Raw genomic sequence first — 21,220 nt, 5'->3', positions numbered from 1 at the left:
GAAGGGAGGAGGAAAGGATGGGAACAGTGGGGAAGCCATAAACTAAAGCTGAACTATAACCTCCGAGGTTAACCAAAAGTTTCTCAGGCACTCTATGAGATGTGGCAGTTTTTCCAAGGAGTGGTGCTGGCCAGATTCTCCGGCACTTCATAAACTGCCAGCCTGGCCCCCTCATGCCGCTGCGGCAATAGCACCCAAAGGACTGACAGTTCTTGAGAAGAAAAGCTGAAACAGCCTTCATACAGGGCTTCGCTTATGATGGAGGAGACCAATTCCATTTTGAATTTTTAGTTACTTTTTTTTTTTTTTTTTTTTACATCTGTGGGTTAGCAGTCCAGAAAGTTTCATTAATATGAAATTTATTTTCTAGTGGAGTCCCTGGGTGGTGTAAGAGGTTAACACATTCAGCTGCTAACCAAAAGTTTGGAAGTTTGAGCCTACCCAGAGGCACCTAGGAAGAAAGTCTTGGCAATCTACTTCTGAAAAACCAACCATTTAAAATCCTACAGAGAACAGCTCTACTCTGACACACATGGAGTCACCATGGTTGGCAGCCTAGTACTTTAACCACTGCGCCACCAGGGCTCTTTATAAATATATTTAATATAAAATGATTTATTTCACTAAATATATCTAAAAAACTATCATTTCAACATCTAATCAATATAAAATTCATACTGAGATATTTTACATTTTCTTTTTCTTACTAAATCTTCAAAAATCACTGTGCATTTAATACTTAGAGTTTTATATTTATTCGGACTAGCCATATTTCAAGTGCTTCATAGCCACATATTGCTGCTGACGTTGCTAGGTGCCCTTGAGTCGATTTCGACTCATAGTGACCCCATGTGACAGAGTAGAACTACCCCATAGGGTCTTCTAGGGTTTAGAGCACCGGGTCCTTCTCCCTCGGAACTACTGGGTGAGTTAGAATCACCAAGCTTTTGGTTAGCAGCCAAGTGCTTAACCGTTTCACCACCAGTCTTCCTTATTGCTAGTGGTTATCATATTGGACAAGGCAGACTTAGCCGTTCACAAATTTGGGGCCAGTTCTTCTGCATTTAGAAACTACAAAGAATAGCAACGACCCAACTCTTCTTAGATCTGGAGAAGTTATCCTTAGGTCATGTATATATAAAAATATACCATCTATAAAGTTTAGATATATAATGTTTAGGTAGAAATCAACAGCACCGCATTGTCCCATCAGAGATATGGCAAATTGGACGGTCTCTAGAAAACAACCCAATAGAAAAAAATCCTTTCCCTCCTTCACCTTTCTATTTTTAGGAATAAAAAAAAAAGGAATGTATACTGTAAATTATAAAGGAGGAAGGATGTGTCATTTCAGGGTTAATGTGTGTATGTGTGTGCGCGCACACATTCGAGCATGCATTTAACACTTGTGTGTTTATTAACACTTGTGTGTTTATGTGTCTCCGTATTCTTTGAAAGATGGGTGGCCTCATTATTTAATGGAAGTCATAATGCCATGGAAGCATCAGTAAAATTTCCGGCCCAAGGATGTAGCAGAGTAGGCCTTCCTGACTGCCATCCCGGGGTGGTGACATCAGGAAAATTATCTATGTTAAATAAAAGCTACAGTACATTCCTGAATTTTATGAGGATATATTCCTTCTGAAAAAGAATGAGTCTTGAAGCTCTATGACCATAATCATTACCTATTAAAAATTATTTGAAGCCAAGGATTTTTTTTTTTTGGCACAGAGGATACTTAATACAATAGAATTATTAGCCTTAAAAATGAACTTAAGACAATACTTAGTCTGAGAGTATGTAAGTATGTAGGATCTAGGAAAGTGGGTGGGATGAGTGAAATGGAAAAACCCAAATGTGAGAAGGCATTCAGAGAGGGAAGGGACACCAAAGGCCATCTTATCCCATTTTGCTATTTTGCTCAAGATCAGTCCTACCCCAGAGAGCCCCTCCCCTCAGGCAGAGGAGCCCTGCAGCTCCCAAGCCTCCCTCTCCCAGCAGGGAAGGCGGTGAGTGGATAAGAGGAAATGCCTCCTAGCTTATTTCCCACCAACTAGAAAGTTACTATGATTCTTTTAGAGCAAATATATTGTACTGAAGCCCATTACTCTTGTTAATTAGGTAAGCAAACTGCCAGGCGAAGAAGTGGAGAGCAAACACTTGGAGCCTACTCTGCACCAGGTACTTTACACATATGCTGTCTCAATTAATCATCACGTTATTTATTTATATTTGCTTTAAAATGTTTTTAATTACAAAGATAATACATGTATACATGATCCATGTAAAAAGAAATTAAATATGACTAAGATTATGGAAAGGAATCCTGGTGGCTCAGAAGGTTAAGCACTTACTGCTAAATGAAAGGTTGGTGGTTCAGATCCACCTAGTGGTTCTGCGGAAGAAAGCCCTGGCAATCCACTTCTGTAAAGATTACAGTCTAGATAACTCTATGGGGCAGTTCTTCTCTGGATTGAGGTTGCTTGAGTCGAAATCAACTTGATGGCACCTAACAACAACAACAATTTTACATATTTGACCACTGAAATTCAGAGGGGTTGAATAACTTGGGAGGGGATAGATGTTGGATTTGAAAGGAAGCTTAATCACCTTATCATAAGAACATAGACAAGCTATTGGTATTTTAATTTGGGGTGAAAGAAAGGTGTGGAATTAGAGCTACTATTTTTATTGTAGAATGGTGACACTGTGGGGTGGGCAAAGGGCAAAGGAGGAATAGGAGCATAACTGACGCACACATAAGACGTGTGGCACTAAATACTGATTGCCTGTCTTCCTGAATCTCGGTTTCATTGGGTGTAAGTCCCAGTAACAATTCTTGCTTGTTTGTGCCCTGATAAGATAACAGAAAGGGTCGTAAAGTAGCATCCATTAATATGGCTAATAATAATGTATTGTGTCTTAAAATCTCTAAGAATGAAGAACGAAAGTGAAGCCTTTGGACAGATATTGAGCAGTGTATAATTGATATCTCAAGGAGGAGAGGGAAAACACCCGTAAGATTGAGGGGTGCAGTGAAGGAAGTTGGGGGTTGTCAAAGATTTGCATCCCATTCCTAATGGCATTGACCCAGCCCCCACCATTTATCCTTTAAGGTATTCACCAAATTTTCATTGAGTGCTTCTCGAGTCAGATACGAAGTAGTGACTGGGGTACCAAGATGATAAGTAGTGATCCTTGTCCTGGGATTAGAAAGACAGCCCCCTGGGCAGCAGGGGCTTTTGTGCTACAGCGTAGTCCTGGGAGGCAGGGGCTGGCTGGACCCAGAGAGCAGGTGCTGTACAATTTAAATCACTGGTCAAGGACACAGGATAGTACGTGCGAGTCATTCACACCATGAAAATCAAGTAAGCTTTAAAAAAAACACAAGTGACCCCTTTTAAAGAAAACAAAACAAAGCAAGACAGAGTATGTAAATAGAGCTTTCAAAAGAGTACAATTGGAGAGTACTTATTTATATTTTAAAGGACATCTTTGCTTTACTTAAAAGAATTCAACAAAGAGTTCCTTTGAATATAGAGCCATCACAATGCTCTGAAACGTATGTTCATAGATGATGAACCACTTGATTGAGAGCCAGATGGGAACAGCCCACCATGTAGGATTCCCTGCTGAGAGAAGGATTTCCATGAAGACAATTTAAGCCAGTGGGGGCTATTGTGATACAATTTGCAAATGGAAAACTTTTGTCAAGTTTCAGGAATTTGTTTCTTCAGTGAAAACGAGTTAGCCTCTAATCAGATACTTATAGATATGAGTATGTATTTATGGCACTCTGGAAGAATTTTGAAAAAAAATTAATGTATACAATTACAGTTTTCTCTACTGTGAGATATAACTACCTCTATAGAATTCTTCATGTATTTAAAAGCCTCTCACATCTTGCAAAAAATACATTTGACCTTTGGAATTTGCATTAGGTGTCTCTGGGTGGTACAAAGGGTTAAGTGCTCGACGACCAACAGAAAGATTAGCAATTGGAACACACCTAGTGGCACCTTGGAAGAAAGGCCTGGTGTGCAGCTTCCAAAAAGTCATAGCCTGGAAAATTCTATGCAGTTCAAGTCTACTTTGCAACACATGGGGTTGCCATGGGTCGGAATTGACTCTGGCAACTGGTTTTAGAGTTTTTCTTGTATTTAATAACCTCTTACATCTTGCAAAAAATATTTTTGACCCTTGGAATTTGCATTAATCCTACCGATTTAAGCTACTCTTTCCAGTTCCTGGCCATGTGTCATAGCTTCATTTTTAAAGAAATACATCAGATCGCAAAGCCTTGCCACTGAACTGGGACAATCGACGTGGTCAATTAGAAAGAGACTCAAGATGACAACAGGAAAACTTGGGTCTCATCCCAGCTCTACTGCAATTTTGGCAATTTATTTATTTCCCCTAAATTAAAACAAGAGTATGGGATTTTATAATTTCTAATGATCTCAGGCAATTTCAAAATTTTAACCTGCCAGTTGCTTTTCAAGATGATTGTGAATTGCTTAATATTTATATATTTAAGCATAGAACCCTCTCCTTTCAAGCACGTTCCTGAGGAAATCCAAATGAAAAAGGGCAAATAGGAACAGAGGTGGAGTTTTCGGGTTTCCTTTTCTTTTCTTTCTTTGTTATTTTGCCTGATTTCTCAATTTCACTCTGATTTCTTTGAGGCTTGGTGTGTGTTGTTCTTGCTGCCATGTATACTTATTGTGAACCCCTTCATTATTTCACTGGAAAACATATTTATCAAGGACCTCCATGCCTTCCACAGCCTCTTTGATGAGACTAGCCGATTTTACCACATTTTCCAAACTGACAGCCGTGCTCCTCAAGGTTCCAGGTCTTTGAATGTGCTGTGTCCTTTCCTGGATGTTCTCTACAACTCCTTCCACCCTTTAAGACCCATCTCAAGTATCACTTCCTCTGCAAAACCGGCCCTAGAGAACTTCCACTTTTGCGTTTGTCACATTGCACTGTAATTGTTTGTTTACACATCTGTTTCCTCAGTCAGACTCAGAGCTCCCTGAGGTTGGAAATCTTGTCTTTTTCAACTTTGCAGTTTCCTGTTGGCTGCAGGGAAGTCCAGAGCCAGATTGGTGGCCCACCCTAAACAAGTATGTGACCCTTCAGGGAAGGAGTTTTCCTGCCTCCACATTTGCCCCCTCCCTTGGCCTTATCTGTCTTATCTACTTCTAATTCCTATTATCTGGCAGCATTGTTTATATCTTCATAAATCATCTGAAAACAAAAATGTTAAACAATTCAGAGAGTTCAATATGGAAAATATTCATTTATGTGTTCCTAGGACTTAACACAGTGCCTGGAAGATACTGAGATGCTAAATAAATGTATGTTTCCTAAATGACACAATAATAACAGAACATTAGAATGTTTCTATGGACTAGGCGCTGTCCTGTGCAGTTTATACGTATTAACTCATTTAACTTTTCCAGTTTTGGAGCAGAAACGATTATCCCCATTATATAGAGAAGGAAAGTAAGGCTCAGGAAGCTTAAGTAAGGAGCGCAGATTACACAGTGTGTAAGTGGCAGAGTCAGCATCCGATAAGAGGTGATGCACAGGAAAAGGCTAATTTATTTACCAGTTGAATCACCTCCAGTACTTCACAGATGAAAGTTGTGCATGTTAATTTAATATGAGAGGACCATGGATCAGGTACAATTTTAGTTTCACATACAGGTTGATGTGTGGTGGTTTTATTCTTAAATTCACAAATGTATATTTTAGAGACGCTTATTGGGGAAAATATCACTGAAGGGCTGCTACATTCCTCTCACGTCTCTGGTGAATACTGAGAACACAAGGCACAGCCTAGCAGCACATATGCCAGCCGGTCTCCTGTGATACACTTGTCGAAGGTATCATGAGAATCCTGTGGACGGTACAAATTCTCTAACCCTCATCTCTAACCCAGGGCTGAGCAACAGAAAAGAAGCGCCTTCAGTTATTTCTTAACGGACTGAATCTTTTCAAGAATCCTGAGTTCCAGGTCCCTAAGCAAAGTGGGTCTTGCTATGAGGGAGAGGCAAGAGGAAGAATTTTGATTCCCTTTCTTGCCCTCTGGGTTAGCTTCCTTGTTTTCCAAAGCCTCATTGCCCTTTCTTCCACTTTGTTGTAGGGGAAAAAAAATCACAAAGTTTAGTAAAGCAAAAAGAAAGTTTTATTCGGCGTATATTCAAAAAGGCAAAAGAGGGAAGCTGACAAGCACGCTGCCACAGCCATGTCTGCCCGAATCCGAGGCAATATTACAGAATAAGCAAGAATGGGAAAATGGGTAAGCACGCTGCCACAGCCATGTCAGCCCGAGTCCAAGGAAGGTTACAGAGTATATGTCAACATTACAAATAGGCAAAACCATTGATAGCTTCAACCTTTTCACAGATTGGCTAGAAACCGTGATCTTACATTTTGAGTCATCTTTCTTAACAATCATTGGAACAGGTTTCAGGAGGGTCTTCATTGGTCTAGTCATTAAATGCTAATAAAAGAAGATAAGAGTGAAAGTCTTGCATTCTGACTTATGGGGAAAATTTTATTTATTTATTTTTTTATGGGAAAGGTTCCCTAAAAGACATTTTCCAAGATTATTCTATTGTCTTTATCTCAGGGCCCAGTTGATGTGTCCTTGTGAGCCCTGTGAGCCCTGTGAGCCCAGCTCCAGCTGGGTCACATTCTCTATGCTCAAGGACAGGAAATAATGACTCCAATATTATTTCCTAAATCAACTTCTAAATCTGACTCCTGTTTCAAGCCAATGTCACTACTACACCAGCTCAGTGCCTCAGTTTCCTTCTCTGTAAAATGAAGATGATAATAGTAATTTTACCTCACAAGGCGGAAACAAGCACAAGATGTGAAGTGAGTCATGTGTGGGAGTGGGTGGTACACCCAAGGAAGGTAAGAGGAGTTGGAGAGGCTGATCTGAAGCTCAAAGGGTAAATGTGAGTAAACCAGATCACATATGAGGGAGGGGAGATAAAAAAAAATAGGCTATTTCAAATAAGATCTCTGACTCCAAAGACAGCAAGGACCCACATTCCAAGGCCGATGCTCTTTATCAAGCAGCAAATGGACAGCGCAACTCCTGTGAGCCTGATGTGAGCCTACCTTGGAGGCTGCCAAGGCAGCTGCTGGTAGTGGGCTGGGGGAGGGGGAAACAGCCATAATCCCCATGGTCAGCTAACAACCAGATTGTTACCCCTACTGTATAAAACCCACAGCCACGGAGTTGATTCTGATTCACAACGACCCTATAGGACAGAGTAGAATTGCCCCATGGGGTTTCCAAGGTTGTAATCTTTAGGGAAGCAGACTGCCACATTTCCTCCCTCTGATGGGCTGGTGGGTTCTAACTGCTGACCTTTCAGTTAGCAGCCAAGTGCTTAACCACTGCACCACCAGGGCTCCTCCCCTGCTGCCTTCCCACTGCCGTGGAGTTGACTCTGATTCATGGCGACCCCATAGGGTTTCTGAAGCTGTAAATCTCTCAGGAAGTAGACTGCCATGTCTTTCTCCCAAGGAGCCACTGTTGGTTTCGAACTGCCAACCTTTCAGTTAGTAGATTGCTTTCACCACTGCCTCTCCAGAGCTTTTCCCCTACTGTATAGACCCTTTGAAAGTGCCACTGGCACAATTTTATCATTATATTGTACAAGTTTGAATTACCCATTGGTTATTTTTCTATGATGAACATAGATTCTAATCTGTGTGTTTGTATATCCAATATTGTACTCTTCAAAAGGGATGGATGGCCCCATCACCCTAAATAAAGAAAGCAGAATGGCCCTGTCACCCTTGGGTGGGGCAATGTTGACTAATTTGTCATAGCCCTGATGAGACTTTCCCTGCAGTAAAAGTCATAAACCCAGGAAGGACCTTGGGACCCATATAATCCCTTTTCTGGTTTCTCAACCGTCTCAGAAAGATAAGCAGATTAAAGCCCAGGAGTGATATGAGGAGTTGAACAAAGGGGTTTAGAGTCTGTTTCCATTTCCAGCCTTGTCATTTACCATTAGCTGACTAACTGACCATGGATTGGTCAATCTTTTAACCTATAAAACACTGAAGTGGTACTTTCTGAGTTCCAGGAAGTTAAAAAAACTTTTAATCTCCCATCCCTGCTATGTAATCAGTGGAAGACACAAACACATGCTTACAAATGGCTTTGCCATGTCTCCACTGAGAAGAATGTTCTAAGTGATCATCTTCAGGCCAAGCAGGCTGTTTGTAGACAAGCCTGACTACATTATCCATCTCAGTGTCAGTCATGAAGGAACTCCAAGGGAAAGATGGATGGTGACAGCCTTAGTCACAGACATAGTTTACCGTGGTTACATTTGTATCAGATGGAAAAGCCTGTCTGACCAAAACCACCTGGGATAAATCCAGTCCCCAGAGATTCATTCCTTTGTGTTAATGAGCTAATCTTCTCAGATAGAACTATCTCTGAGAATATTAACTCACTATTTTTTATAGCCCTATCAATCTTCAGTGTGACTTTGTTGAATGCAGATAATGAGAACATCCCATCTGAGAAAAGCCTGAGTCGGGATCTGACTGCAAAGGGTCTGTCCTCCCTAAGAGTATTCAGAGGAAGCCCTTCATTATTCCAGGGAAAGGAAAGCAAGATTAAGGGGAAAAAATTAGAGAAGAAGAAGAATGGCAAAATTGAGTTATTTCATTAGTTCGTAAAGATAAAGGTAGGATTATTGAGCTAGAGAAGAAGAAATATCTTATAATTATATACTTTTTTTTTAGTTTCCTCCTTCTCCTTCTCTTAGTTAGCTCCTGAAAGATTAAAGACAATTTTTCTAAGGAAACTCCCTGAGTCTCCAGTGACAAAACGCTTTGCTTTGCCCGAAAACATGGACAGAGAAAGTCAATTATGAGCTCTCTCTACTGACAACAAAGACATTTGTTGGGGCCTTTTTCACACATAAATAATTGGAATTTTTTTTCTATTTCAAATAGAGAGCTAAAAAAGAAAACAAACCATTTTTTTCTCAGGGGAACTCTATGACTTACCTCTTGCTCACAAATATGAATCTGAAAAGAAAATAAATATATAGGAATAAAAAGATCAATTGCAAAGACCACTAAAATGGGCACTTCTATAAATGAGCAGCAACTTGTTAACTGGTCTCAGGAGCCTCCATCTGTAGCCAGGTGCCTTGTGGCTCCGCGGGGCCTTACAGGTCCCAGGCTCCCTCAGCACCACCTTCCTGGAAATGTTGCCCGAGGGTCATTTCCACAAAGCAAATAAGTGTCCTAAAGGTGAGAGTTTCTCATAGCTTCTCTTCAGGCAGGTTATCTAGTAAAGTTCTAACCTAACCAGTTGCCATTGAGAGTTGATTCTGACTCATAGACACCCTAGAGGCCATAGTGTTTCCAAGGAGCTTCTGGTGGATTCAAACTGCTGACTTTTTGGTTAGCAGCTGAGCTCTGAACTACTGTGCCACCAGGGCTCCAGCTCTTAACTAGAGTGTTAAGAGTTCTCTGCATTTATCTTTAGAAAATAATGAAATAACTCGATTTTGCCATTCTTCTTCTTCTCTAATCTTTTTCCCTTAACTATCTGGGAAATGAAGTCCAATTAGAGACACCTGAGTGAAGATTACAACCCAGAACAGGAAAGAACAAATCTAATCTTGGATGAGAGAGATAAATAGGTGGGTATGAAGCAGAGGGTGTGTGTGTCCCTGTATGGCTCAAACGAGCACTGAGCTACTAAATGAAAGGTTAGTGGTTTGAACCCACCCAGAGATGACTCAGAAGAAAGTCCTGGTGACCTCCTTCTGAAAGTTCACAACCATTAAAATACCTCTGGAACTCAGCTCTACTCTGAGTCGACTCTCCATGAGTCAGAATTGACAACGATCAACTGATCGATTGGAGCCAAGTGTTCCTCCCAGAGGCTTGCAGCTTGCAGAAGATGATCTGGTCAAGGTTCAGGAAAGTATTGCATGTTTGAAAGTGTGACATGAAAATGACACTGTGATTAGAGGGGACCACCCCTGTCTTCTCCACCATCTGAACCTTGTCTCAAGTTTCCTCTCAGCTTCTCCTTGTCCACTAACCCCACTGACTCTCCAAACTCGTTGCCGTCGAGTTGATTCCAGCTCAGTGACCCTATAGGACAGAGTAGAACTGACCCATAGGGTTTCCAAGGAGTGGCTAGTGGATTCGAACTGCGGACATTTTTGGTTAGCAGCTACACCTGCAGGGCCCTGTGAAGGGATTAGTCTGCCATTATCTGGACATCATTTATTTGGCTCTTCTTAGTATGTGGTACTGCTTATTTTCTTCTTTAACTTTTCATGTATATGTTTTGTTTCACCTGATGAAATCATAAAGCCCACAATAGGAGGGACCTGTCTTATAATCTTGGTACCCTCGCCATGCCTATGATATCTGATTCACTCTTAACTGGGAGTTTTTATCGGAATCTTTTGGTGAGCTGTTTTTCAGAATAGGATTGCCCAGACCATATCACATGGATTCCAATTTAGAATTTTGAGAAAGTTCTCCAGATGATTTGGATGAGCTCTTCCCTGGCTAAGAATTGTTCTATTACATGGTACTATTATTCAGATTGTTGATTGCCACTGACAAACATTATCTCAAGCTTCCTTGCTTTAAGATTTCACAATAGTGTAATTTTTTGTTTTGTCTAACTTTTTGGTTAAAAATAGTAATAGCTAACAATTCCCAAGCACTTTTCAGCAGCTGTCTTAAAGTGCTTAAAGTAAGCAATCTCTGGAGTCCCTGGGTGGCATAAATGGTTAAGCACTTGATTACTAGCCAGAAGGCTGACTGTTTCAACCCACCCAGAGGTGCCTCAGAAGACAGGCCTGGCAATCTGCTTCTGAAAGGTCACAGCCTTGAAAACCGTATGGAGCAGTTTTCTACACACGTGGGGTTGCCATGAGTTGGAATTTATTCCAAGGCAACTAACAACAACTTAATTCCCACAATGAGCCTGAAAGGAAGGTACCATTAGTATCTACCTGTTACAGCTAAGGAAACTGAGCTTGGAACTTTTCAGTAACCTGCTTGCCCAATGTCATGTGCTGATAAATGCCAGAGCCAGGGTTCCAACCTAGGCCCACCTTTCCTCCTGTGTCAAGACGCTGAGCCAGGAGGGCAGATGTGAGGTGAACACTTCAGGTGGCCCCAGTCTAAACACCTGCTGTGGAAAGTTTGCTAGCACTGAGATGTGTATCTATAAAGCTCAGAGCCAGACCAGTGCTGACATGCTGTTTTTCCTGTCCTCTGTAAAAACCCGTTGCTGTCAAGTTGTTTCCAACTCATAATGACCCTATAGGACAGAGTAGAACTGGCCCATCGAGTTTCCAAGGAGCGCCTGATGGATTCGAACTGCCGAACTTTTGGTTAACAGCCATAGCACTTAACCACTATGCCACCAGGGTCTCCTCCTGCCCTTCAGTGGCTTTCAATCCAGGTGGAGAGAGTGGCCTAATATCTATAATATGAGGCAGGTGCTCTAATAAAATAAAGATAAGAGGTAATACCCCGTTTTCACTAAGTTGGTTCTGACTCCCTGTGACCCTATAGGACCAGGTAGAGCTGCCCCATCAGGTCTCTGAGGCTGCAGACTGCCACATCTTTCTCCTGCAGAGCGGCTGGTGGATTCGAGCCACTGACCTTTCGATTACCAGCTGAGCGCTTAACCACTGTGTCACCAGGACTGCTTGATAACAGGTAAACAATGTCAAAAAAAGGGAAAATTTAGAAAGGTGTATATGGGTCATAGGACCTAAAAACAATATCTTCCTTGAACCTGATGTACTCCAATAAGTGCTCTAATGAAACTACCAATACAGTAAATTGGGAGAAATTTGACACTCTAATAACAAGTTTTTGGCCCAGGTATAATGACCTGCAATTAAAAACAGACCAGGTTAAAAGGATATACACTTTGAAAATCCATCTTTTAAAAAAAAAAAAAGGCAGATTTTGTAATTCGATGCTTCATACTTTAGTAAATGAGGCAGCGGCGGTTCAGTGGTAGAACCCTAGCCCTCCATGCCGGAGACCCAGGCACAATTCCTGACCATTGCAGCTCGTGCACAACGACCCCCTGTCTGTCAGGCTTGTGTATTACCAGGACAAATTACCCAACAAGCAAGGTAAGCATAGGCTTACGGCATCAACAAAACAGCGGCACCAGTTCTTGAAAGCAAAGATCCATAGATGCCAAGATACAGGACACAAGGAAAAGTGAGCACCGAGGTGGAAGGGAACTGGCAGGGCACTAAATGAAACTGATACCAGCTCCAGTGCTTGAGAATATGCCGGCCAGAAATAAAGTTCACGCAGGGTCAAGAGAGTGCCCGTGCACAGGGTTGTTTAAGCTATGAGGCTCCTACCACTTCAACACCTTTGTTGACATCTGTCTGCTATGCACTATCATCCTATGTAATTGAAACTCCTTATCCTGGTGGATCTCTTGGGAGTGTACTATTTCCAATAAACAAGAGATGGAGGTGGGCTGCCAAGTATAACTCTTGTTTCATTCACTCAATATGCAATTGGATCCAACATGAGTGGTTACCGGGCAAGGGTGAATTAGATTAATAGACAATAGGTCTCTGATCCGTTTTTAGAGGACTGTCTTATACGTCCACGTCTGCTGATCCAGCAACTCCAGCCAGGAGGGCCAGCAATGCTCTTTACCAGGATACAAACACAAGGTTGTGCTCTCGCACACATCCTGGTGAACAACCAGTGGGAATTCCAGTCCCAGATGACACTCAAAAGCGAGTGTCTTAGTCATCTAGTACTGTTATAACAGAAATACTGCAAGTGGATGGCTTTAACAAAAAAAAATTTATTTTCTCACAGTCTAATAGGCTAGCAGTCCAAATTAAGGCATCAGCTCCAGCAGAAGCCTTTCTCTCTCTCTGTCGGCTCTGGAGGAAGGTCTTTCTTGTCAATCTTCCCCTGGACTAGGAGCTTCTCTGCGCAGGAACCCCAGGCCTAAAGGATGTGCTCTGCTCCTGGTGCTTCTTTCGTGGTGATATGAGGTTCCATCTCTGCTTGCTTTTCTTTGCTTTTTTTCTCTTGAGAGATAAAAGGTGGTACAGGCCACACACTAGGGAAACTCCCTTTACATGGGCTTAGGGATGTGACCTGGGTAAGGGTGGTGTTACAATCCCACCCTGATTCTCTTTAATATAAAATTACAATCACAAAATAGAGGACAACCACACAATACCGGGAATCATGGCCTGGCCAAATTGATACACACATTTTTGGGGGGATATAATTCAGTCCATGAAAAAAAAGGACAGGGGGGTAATTCGAATAAGTTGACCGTTGCAATGAATTCAATCAAGCTGCTTTTTAACTGTATAGAATTTATGTAGAGTTATGTCACAAGTTCTATAAACGATAATACTTATAACTTTAAAATGTTTGTCAAAAGATAAGTGGTAATTTTGGTGAAGGGTAAGACAGTACACAATACTGGGAAGCCAGCACAACCTGTACAAGGCAAGGCCATGGTAGCTCCATAGACACATCCAAACTCCCTGAGGAACTGAATTGCTGGGTTGAGGGCTATGGGGACCATGGATGGTCTCAGGGAACATCTGGCTCAATTGGCATAACGGAGCTTATAAAGAAAATGTTCTACATTCTACTTTGGTGAGTAGCATCTGGGGTCTTAAAAGCCTGTGAGCAGCCATCAAGGATATTTCACTGGTCTCACCTCTTCAGGAGCAAAAAGAATGAAGAAAACTAAAGACAGAAGGGAAAGATTAGTCCAAAGGACTAAGGGACCGCATCTACCATGGCTTCCGCCAGACTGAGTCCAGTACAATCAGATTGTGCCCAGTTACCACCACTGACTGCTCTGACAGGGACTACAATAGAGGGTCCCAGACAGAGGTGGAGAAAAATGTAGAACAAAATTCTAACTCAAAAAGAAAGACCAGGCTTGCTGGCCTGACAGAGACTGGAGAAACCCTGAGAGCATGGCCCCTGGACACCCCTTCAGCTCAGTAATGAGGCCACTCCTGAGGTTTACCCTTCAGACAAAGATTGAACAGGCCCATGGAACAATACAAGACTAAAGGGGCGCACCAGCCCTGGGGCAGGGACTGGAAGGCAAGAGGGAACAGGAAAAACTGGTAATAGGGAACCCAGGGTTGAGATGGGAGAGTGTTGACATGTCATGGGGTTGTTAATCAATGTCATACAACAATGTGTGTACTAATTGTTTGATGAGATACTAGTTTGTTCTGTAAACCTTCATCTAAAGTTCAATCAAAAAATACTGAAAATATGTTTGTCATAAATGTGGATGCAATTTAGCGTGCATTTAATATAATACCAACATGGGTAATAATTTAATGTAATACTAACATGGCAAATGTCCAAAAATACTGGAAATATTAATATTTATCTAACATGAAAGTTTGAATTTATGCATCAAGCAAGTTTCCTTTTTTATTGTCTGTTGTGGGGGACGCAGTGCTTGATATTACTCTAGATATGCTAATAAACAAGGTATTAGTCTCATTAAAAGGACACAAAATTCAATATTTATTGTGCAAAGTATGTTCCTGTTTTGCAACAATAAGTATGTTTCTGAATTTGTCTTCCAAGAAAGCAACAAAGGGCATGAATATACTTGATGAATTCATGAAAGAATCCAAGAAATTAGTGCAGGCTTATCCCAATGAGTTAAATATAACCCTTTACAGAGAAGTACGACAATCTCATTCTCACATGAGAGCTAAGTTTATAGATTCGGGAAAGACAAATTTTACTCATGTAGGCACGTATGATTCCATAATAGAAGATAAAACACAATGCATAGTTCCCAATGTTGAAAATGCTTTACACGTATTCCTGACTAATGATCACCAACTGCACAACAGAATGCTCATTTTCATTCCTAAAGAGACTCAGAAAGCCTCAGCATACAACAAAGATTCAAGAAAGACTCTATTCATTATCCTTATTATGTATGGAAATAGATATTGTTTGGCAGCTTAAATGTGATGAAATCATTGTAGAATTTGTAAAAGCAAAGAATAGAAAGGAACATTTTTAATTATAACGTGTGAGAGATGAGAGATCTATTTAAAAATAAAATATAGTAATTTGTTGCAATATTTGTTTTCTGACCATTAAATTTTCTTTTATGGCATTTTTTCATTTGTTCATTTATAATCATAGCATGTAGCATGAAACAAGCATCAAAATTGAAGTAAGACCCATTTAAAACAAAATTGGTGAAAGAAAATTTTTTGTTCTGGAAGATCAACAGAATTTTATATTGATTGTTGAAACAACTAAGTTCACTGACTTGTTTTCCTTGTCATAGACTATGTCGAATATTCTTTTTGTAGAAAATGTGGTATATAGTAAAAACCTTAGTATCCCACATCCACTAAAAATTTTATAACCCAGTTCATCTCATTGTGCTAAAGTGGCATATTCCACTTCTGTGTTCAATTGCTGATATTATAGTTGCATTTTAAAAAGAAGTTACATCGTGGATAGCTAAGACACACACATACAAGCATATATACACGTGTATATATAGCATGCCTGACTTGAATGGGTGAGTAAGCAGAGGAGGGGATAAACAATTATCAGTGTTTAGGGGCCTTACATGCCTTAATCTGTCCCTGTGTGTTGCTCTCATGCTGAACAGATTTCAGCGGAGCTTCTAAACTAAGATGGACTAGGAAGAAAGGTCTGGCAAGCTACTTCCAAAAATTAGCCAGTGAAAACCCTATGGGTCACAGTAGTCTGATCTGCAACTGATCATGGGGCCAGCATTTTTTTCCATTCTGTATGGGGTTGCCATGAGTTGGGACCTGACTCCATGGCAGCTTACTACAACATACTGTAGTAACTGCTGAGCTGGGGGACCTTCAGTGTCTGCAGTAGCTACGAGGAAACAATGCTTGCCCCACACCCTAGAGCAAATACACTGGTCCTCCCAATTAGTCTGTTTACTTGGAACACTTGAAGCCAAGTTTGCCGGCAGCTAACTAAAGCCTTGTTCGCTTGAGGGCTGTGCACCTCTCTATGAGAGATGTCAATTACCACTTGACAAATTGTATCAACTTCTTGGCCAAATGGCAGGCAGCTGTCAATGTGGACACAAGAAGAGTCACATAATTCAAGAAAAGCAGAGGTATTTGCAAAAGCAAATCTCTTAGGAGCTTAGCAAGCCTGCAAGCATTACAGCTTCCTTCATCTTTCACTTCAGCAGAGTACACGATGCTCAAGAAAGATACAAACTATTTTCAGGTCCCATGACCCATATACACCTTTCTAAATTTTTTTTTTTTGGACATGGTTTACCTCTTTAAAAAGTGGTAAAGCATAAATGTTATTGCATAGAGCACTTTTACTTGTGAAGGTACTTTTAAATTATGTTTGTTACTACATTTACTTTTGTTGCTGTTATGATATTTAACCTTGAATTCAGAATCCAGGAATGAGAAAAGAAACAATCAATTCATGATAGGTATTAAATGTTAACCTAAAATGATTAGTATACAACCAGTGCTTCTCAAAGTGTGGACCAAAATCTGTTTTGTAAAAACAAAACAAAAAAACAAATTCCACTTCTCATCTCTTAGGTGTGGGGCGCACATAGTGACTGCCTTCCAAAGAGTACAGTGCAGAAAAGGAAGGGGGAAGAAAAAGTAACTTTACAGCAGCGAAACCTCACGAACACTACCACAGCCAGGTGATCAAGGTCGACATCAGCAGTCATAAATCATGTTGATAGTATGTAACCTTGATATGATATGATGAAAATGACACTTTACCTTTGTGGTTTTCCTTCCAGTAACCCATAAACCTAATCTAATTATGAGAAAAAAATCAGAAAAAGTCCCATAGTGGGGCATCCTGCAAAATATCTGAGCAGTACTCATAAAAATGTCAATGTCATAAAAAACAAGAGAAGTCTGAGAAATAGTCACAGCCAAGATGACTCTAAGTAGACATGATGACTAAATATAATGTGGCATCCTGGATGGGACCCTGGAACAGAAAAAGGACATTAGACAAATACTAAGGGAATCTGAATAAAGTATAAAACCAAAACACGAAACCCACTGCCCTTGAGTTGGTTCCGACTCATAGCGACCCTGTAGGATAGAGTAGAACTGCCCTGTGGGCTTTCGAAGGAGCGCCTGGCGGATTTGAACTGCCAATGTTTTGGTTAACAGCCATAGCACTTAACCACTATGCCACCAGGGTTTCCCAAATAAAGTATATATATAAAAAAAAACAACCCAGTGCTTCAGTTAATAAAGAAACCCTGGTGGCGTGGTGGTTAAAGCTATGGCCGCTAGCCAAAAGGTTGGCAGTTCAAATCCACCAGGTGCTTCTTGGAAACCCTATGGGGCAGTTCTACTCTGTCCTATAGGGTCGCTATGAGTCGGAATCAATTCAACGGGAACAGGTTTGCTTTTAACGGGTTAGATAATAATATATCATTATCGGTTTATTAATTGTGACAAGTGTACCATAATAATGTAAGATGTTAATGATAGGAGAAACTGGGTGTGGGGTATTTGGGACTCTCTTGTACTATCTCCTCAATTTTTTTGTAAATCTAAAATTGTCTTAAAAATGGCCTATTAAAAAAAAAAAGATTCCTTTCTTCATTCAAGACCAACTGAACTCATATCTCTTGGAGTAGAGTGCAGTTATCTATATTTTTTATTAGCTTGCCATGATTCAGCAGTTTCTTGTAGATCTCTATCCTCTACCTGGGGCCCTGGTGGAGCAATGTTTAAGAGCTCAGCTGCCAACCAAAAGATCAGCAGTTGGAATGTACCAGCTGCTCTTTGGAAACTCTATGGGGCAGTTCTACTCTGTCCTATACGGTTGCTATGAGTTGGGATTGACTAGAAGGCAACGGGTTTGTTGTGGTAGAAGATTAGTCCTGGGCCCTGAGGGTTTGAGGTCTTTAATACCAGTACCAGTTGCCATCAAGTCGACTCTAACTTATGGCATCAGAGTAGGACTCTGCTCTATAGGATTTTCAATGGCTGATTTTTCAGAAGTAGAGTGCCAGGCTTTTCTTTCAAGGTACCTCTGCGTGGACTTGAACCTCCAACCTTTCAGTAGCAGCCAAGTGTGTTAACCATTAACACCACCCAGGGACTCTGAGGTCTGAATTAAAAAAAAAAATTTTTTTTTTTTAGGAGTGTAAAAATAAACAGTAAGTGCATCTGTTTTTAAATTCTCCCTATAGCTTCCCCATTGCAGAATTCATACCAAAGGGCCTCAGATGTGGGTGCCTCATGCAATTAAGTGAATGAAGTATTGAGAACCCAGAGGTTCTGTGTTGTGTGTAGACACTTTGGTCTGCTCACACTCAGCTCAGATCATGGTGCAGAGTGAATGTGGTTCCTTCAGTGTGACTCCAACTGTTCCCCTGTAAGTGACCCCTCTTAGATGGCCTCCTGATGGTGGGCCGTTCACCTGGAGTGATGAAGGCACACTGAAGTGGGAGTCAGGAAACAGGCTCCCTGATCTTGGTCCCACTGCTACTACTGACCCCTATGTCACAAGGACAGCTTCCTCTTAATCCCTTGGACTTGGGTTCCTCACCTAGAACCAAAAGGGTTCTATTAGGTGATATGTGTATTTAGTGATCTTTCAAATCTCTTTTATATCAGATGACCTTAGATATTAGATTATCATTCAAATCTCTTTTAGGTGTGACAATCGATTCTGAGATTTTCCTACAAGGAAGCAGGGAGAGTCTTTGTTCACGAAGCACTGAAAAGTGCCAAAGGAGCCTTGTCTAGAAACATGTATTCCTCACCCTACAGAGAAGAGGCTAGAAAAGTGTGACTTTGTAGTCTGGAGCGTAGCAGCCATCACTGCCAAAGGCAAGCTGAGAAAACCCTCCCTGTGACAGGTCCAATTCCAACTTAGTTCAGGCTCTCTGGGTAAGAGAGAGGCGCAGAGCTAACAATCTTCCCGTTGTCTGTGGGGTGGGTCATGGTCCCGCCTGATCCACACCCTTTCGGCACCACCTTCAACACACAGAGAGCAGCACCCTTGGATGGGGGAGGATACGATTATAGAGCAGACACCAGTTGCTTACATTGGATTTCAGCAGTTAAATTGCTGGGTGTTCTCATAATGTGTTGTTTACTCTAAGGCACTTTATCTGTGTTTATAAACCATCTACTTGGTTTTCCTGCCAACTTCAGTGTGGGATAACTGCAATTAAAAAAAAAAAGAAACCAAGAGCCAAAAGTCTAAAGTTGTCATTTATTAAACAAAAAGAATACCTGACTTTCTAAGCTAACGTATGTTCTAGCTAATGCAATTATTTTTTAAAGCATAACCAAAATGAGAAAATGTCTTCTAATTGCCAAAAAAATTGTACAGTCGATAGACTATAACTGTATAAAATCTTATGGTGAAAATTTCATTAATATTTTCTTTTTACATTGTTACTGCATACACACATTTTTATACAAATAACGTGCACCTTCTATGTTTGTTTGCCAACTCCTTGTTCCCCCCGTGAGGTATTTTTGTAAATACTGCTATGCCAATTTTTTTTTTTACCTGTTGCTGTAAAAAGAAACTAGCATAGCATGCATACAAAAATACCTGGTGTGGGAAGGGAGCAGTTGGCAAAAAAATGTAGAAGGTGCACGTTATTTGTGTAAAATATGGTATATACATGTGTGTATACATGCACATATACATAAATATATTACACAGTCTGTGGAATGTGGGCAATCAAAATTATACTAAAACAAGAAAAAAAAGTTTTGAATGTATTTTACCTGTGAATTTTCAGCATCTACACTTTTGCATTAAAATCTTTCCAAAATCCCATGTTGAACGTTCTTTTTTTTCTCCACAAGTAAGATCAAGTCATTTTTCTCCATGATAGGCTTCTTTAACCTACTTGTTTTTATAAATTAAGTTCAGTGATTTTGTTCTTATTCATGGTCTTCACAATTTATAATCCAGTTTGATCTTCTATTTTATTTCTTAGTTTTTACCCTCGTGTCTGCCTTTGGGAATTATTTTCATATATATATATGTATATATGCTGTTATTCTTGTGTGCCGTTAAGTCAGTTCTGACTCATAGCAACCCTACAGGACAAAGTAGAACTACCCCATAGGGTTTCCTAGGCTGTAATCTTTATGGAGGAACCCTGGTGGTGCAGTGGTTAAGCACTCAGCTGCTAAGCAAAAGGTTGGTGGTTCGAACCTTCCAGCCGCTCCATGGGAGGAAGATGTGGTAGCCTGCTTCTGTAAAGATTTATAGCCTTGGAAGCCCTGTGGGGCAGTTCTACTCTTTTCTATAGGCCATTATCAGTCACAATTGACTCAATGGCAGTGGGTTTGTTTTTTTTGGTTTAATCTTTTTGGGAGCAAATTGCCAGGTCTTTTTTCTGGTGCAGCTACTGGTGGGTTCAAACTGCTGACCTTTCAGTTAGCAGCTGAGCGTTTAACCATTGTGCAATCAGGGCTATGTGATACGTATATAGATATAGATATATAAGTGGAGCCTTGGTGGCACAGTGGTTGAGCACTCAGCTGCTAACCAAGGGGAAAAGGTCAGTGGTTCAGACTCACCAGACATGGGAAAAAGATGTCTGCTTCTGTAATTACAGCCTTGGAAACTCTATAGGACATTTCTACTCGGTCCTACAGGGCTGCTATGAGTTGGAATCGATTAGATGGCAATGGGTTTAGATAGATAAGGATAACCCATTGCTGTCTAGTTGATACCAACTCATAGTGACCTGTAGGACAGAGTAGAGCTGCCTAATAGGGTTTCCAAGAAGCACCTAGTGGTTTCGAACTGCCAACCTTTTCATTAGCAGCTGAGCTCTTAACCACTGCCCCATATCTATATATCTATCTATATATAAATGTGTGTGTATATATATACATGTGAGGGTGGTGTAGGACCGAGGAGTTGTACACAGGGTCACTATGAGTTGGAATTGACTCAATGGCACCTAACAATAATAGCAACATACATACACACATTATATATTTTTCCCTTTCGTACTTTATTTGTATATTACTCATAGACAACTGAACTGAACTGAACCCACTGCTGGCGAGTCGATTCTGACTCATAGCAACCGTACAGAACAGAGTAGAACTGCCCCATAGAGTTTCCAAGGAGC

General features: G+C 40.8%; 1 long non-coding RNA gene across 3 annotated transcripts in view; it reads left to right on the top strand.

Annotated features, from left to right (window-relative positions):
- LOC111748921 (uncharacterized) overlaps positions 1 to 19,603 on the top strand; it is a 52,483-nt gene extending 32,880 nt beyond the window's left edge. For 2 of the 3 annotated variants that reach the window (XR_010322698.1, XR_010322696.1), the window contains 2 exons: positions 2,127 to 2,181; positions 11,611 to 19,603. This is a non-coding gene — a long non-coding RNA (uncharacterized LOC111748921). The remainder of the gene's footprint in view (positions 1 to 2,126; positions 2,182 to 11,610) is intronic. The other variant, XR_010322697.1, reaches the window with a different exon arrangement.
- The last annotated feature ends 1,617 nt before the right edge of the window (positions 19,604 to 21,220 follow it).

This window comes from Loxodonta africana, chromosome 1 (genome assembly GCF_030014295.1).
Source record: "Loxodonta africana isolate mLoxAfr1 chromosome 1, mLoxAfr1.hap2, whole genome shotgun sequence".
NCBI classification, from domain to species: Eukaryota; Metazoa; Chordata; class Mammalia; order Proboscidea; family Elephantidae; genus Loxodonta; species Loxodonta africana.
This window is presented reverse-complemented; position numbering and strand designations above follow the sequence as displayed.